This window comes from Gossypium hirsutum, chromosome A10 (genome assembly GCF_007990345.1).
Source record: "Gossypium hirsutum isolate 1008001.06 chromosome A10, Gossypium_hirsutum_v2.1, whole genome shotgun sequence".
Classification (NCBI taxonomy): Eukaryota; Viridiplantae; Streptophyta; class Magnoliopsida; order Malvales; family Malvaceae; genus Gossypium; species Gossypium hirsutum.
This window is the reverse complement of record NC_053433.1, coordinates 104,389,601-104,393,037: the sequence shown is the minus strand read 5'-3', so window position 1 is coordinate 104,393,037 and position 3,437 is coordinate 104,389,601. Positions and strand designations below refer to the sequence as shown.

General features: G+C 35.4%; 1 pseudogene; it reads right to left on the bottom strand.

Annotated features, from left to right (window-relative positions):
• Positions 1 to 1,067: 1,067 nt before the first annotated feature.
• LOC107896431 (tyrosine decarboxylase-like) lies at positions 1,068 to 3,002 on the bottom strand (annotated as a pseudogene).
• Between the last annotated feature and the right edge of the window lie 435 nt (positions 3,003 to 3,437).

Below are 3,437 nucleotides of genomic sequence, written 5' to 3'. Positions count from 1 at the left end.
AAATTTGTCTCACCATCGAACTTCTCAATTTCAAACCTTATTGCTGCCATATCTGAATGGGCTGATCTACTCTGATACCACTTGTTAGGATTGACCCGATTAAGCAACGAACAAGAAAAATAGCGGAATAAATTGAGAAATTGAACACACAAATTTAACGTGGAAAAACCCCTCCAAAGAGGATAAAAAATCACGGGAAAAGATAATTTTACTATAATGGCAAAAGAACGAATAGTACAAAAGATGGAGATAAAGACTAAACCCCGAAAACCCGAAAATAAAGAACCCTCAAAACGTAAACACAAAATTCTCTAAATGTGTTATGAGTTCTAATCTCTAATGGGTGTATTTTTCTAAGGTTGTAAAAGAGTCTATTTATAGGCTAAATTCAAAGGTCAAGTAATAATAAAATAATCTAAACTAATCAATGTTTGATTGAAACAAGTAAACAGAGTTTAATTGAAAGATTATTTTTCAAATTTGACTGAAAGTAGGAGTCATATTTAACAATTTTTATAAAATTTTATTGTTTTTAATTAATTTCTAATAATTTTATAAATTATTTTTATGTTTTAATAATTTTCATTTAAAATTTTATGGTTTTTAATTTATGTCTGACAACTTTTATAATTTTTTATTTTTATTTTTATAATTTTAGAATGAATCTAGATAAATGAGTGCTTAGATTCATTGTGTACTTATATTTTTATTTATTTTTTCCTGACCCGACATTGCCATGACAACAATCATCAGTAATATGGCACTACTAATGGCCATGTCAATGTTGCCATTAAATATTAATGGTCAACGTCTTCGAGAAAATCTATTTGGCCAATTTTATTAATAGAGGCTCAATTAAGTGTAAAAAATTTAAAATGAGTTAATTAATTTTTTTAGAAGAATTTGAGAGCTTATTTTACAAGCTTCATTTAAATAACCTTAAATAATGAGAATTTATTATATAAAATATATGTTTATAGCTTGTTTCAAGTGACCTAAAAGGTTTAACAAGCATTTTCTTTTTGCAGTGTGCAAAAACATCGTTTCAGTCCTGTAAAATCCACCAATATTTAATAATTATAGATACATCTTGGGGGTACACAACGTGCATTTGCTGCCTCTAAACGATGGCACAAAGATACATATACGTAATCAAATACCTTATAACTTTATTTTTGATGGACTTAATAGAGATATTATATTGCTTTAATTATTTAGTAGTCAACATGTCATCAACCGTCTCTTGCACCACTTTCCAAGCCTTGATAACATGTTTATCCTCTGTTAGAGTGGCACCAACAGCAAATCGTATCACATAAATACCCTCAACTATAGTGTGAGTCATAAAAACTTTGCTTGACGCGTTCATCATCTCTAACAAATTCCGGTTGAAGTCATTTGCATATTCCGGGTCGACAAGTTTTGCTTCAATATTTCCACTTTCAATGTTGCACCCATTCGGCTCCTTTTTAAGTGTTGTTGGCAAAACCCTGAAACATACCATAGCAAAGTTCCTTGGCACCACCACTTCAAACCTATTGTCACTGTCAACCAGTTTTTGGAAACATTTTGCCATTTTTACATGGCTCCTTAGGAAGTTCCTAGGATTCTTCACACCATAGCTTCTCAAAACAAGCCATAACTTCATGGAGCGAAACCTTCTGCTAAGGGTTATTTGCCAGTCTTTGTAATCCACAACTTGTTTGGAATCACTTGCATTTTTTTTTTGAGGCACTCAGCACTTGAAGAGAGTGACTTTGTTAGTGCACCAGGATCTTTAACACAAAGACAACAACAATCCAAAGTAGTGAAGAACCATTTATGGGCATTGAAACCAAATGAGTTTACATTCTCTACCCCATCAATGAAAGGACGATACTCAGGGCATATACAGGCACTTCCTGCATAAGCTGCATCAACGTGGATCCACATTCCATACTCTTTGGTTACTTCACTTAACGACCGTATTGGATCAACGGCAGTCGTTGATGTTGTCCCGATGGTGGCACAAAGAAAAGCTGGGATAATCCAGCTTCAACGTCCAATCTTATTGTTGTTCGCAATGATTCTGCGGATAGTTGAAATGCTGTGGATCTCATTGTCTTAATCGCCCTAAAGTTCTTACACTCTAAACCAGCGACTTTAGCTGCCTTTAAAAGTGCACAGTGGGTTTGGTCTGACCCATAAAAAACTAACTTCCCTATGTTCTCTCTCCCCACTTTGGCTAACATTTGATCTCTGGCGGCCACTAGTGTGCATAAAATGGCCTCACATGTAGTCCCTTGTATAACACCACCGCCAGTTCCAGAGAAAAGGAAACTTTGAGGAAGCCCAAGTATCTGGCCAAGCCAATCCATGGTTACGAATTCAAGCTCAGTCGCGGCTGGTGATGATATCCAATTGAACCCCACCACATTGAAGCCGGTGCTAAGCACCTCTCCAAGAAAGCCAGCAATGCTGCCACTTGAAAGGAAGTACGCAAAGTAGTTGGGGCTTTGCCAGTGAGTTGTGCCGGGAATGATGTATTGTTGGATAGCGTGGAGGATTGTTTCAATAGGCTCTGGAATATTAGGGGCGGACTTTGGTAGAAGTTTGGCAAGGTAACCAGGTTGGACTTGGCTTAGAACAGGGTATTTTTCCATGTTTTGGTAATAATCAGCTATGAAATCTATGATCATATGACCTTGCCTCCTAAATTCTTCTGGATTTAGAAGGTGAGCAGTGTTGGAAGAACTGTTTTCTTCTTCATAGTGGGAATACAAGCTGCTCATTCCCTCTATATTCGGAGTTTGAATGATAGAAATCAAAATGAAACTATATTGGCCAATGAAAGGATGCGTGCCTTATGTTTTAAGCCATTTGGGCGTGGTTTATATAGGCCACAAAGTTGAGCAAATTATCGAAGGAGAATAGAATTAAAGGGAAACAGGTATATTATTGCATTAATAATAATAAAGGGAAACGGGGATTAGTTACATTGGAAATTAGGAATTTGAAATGGATTTTTTACCCAATTAATCCCAAAAAATAAATATTTATGAAAATGATCTAACTTGAAAAACTATGATGGGAATTATCTAATCTACAGTACCAACCGGTGCCGGCATCCGGATGTTTGGCATCCACCCCATTATTATTACATTAATAATAATAAAGGGAAACGAGGATTAGTTACATTGAAAATTAGGTATTTAAAATGGCTTTTTTACTCAACTAGTCCCCAAAAAATAAATATTTATGAAAATGACTCAACTTGAAAAATTATGACGGGAATGATCTATAATCTAAAGTGTCAACCAGTGCCGACACCCTGATGGCTGGCACCCACCTCCATTATCATGTAATCATTGCCTGTTGATTGGCCTTAGATTTAAAAAATTATTCTTTTTAGTGTCGGTACTGTCATGACCGACACCGGTATGTATTTTTTCATTCTT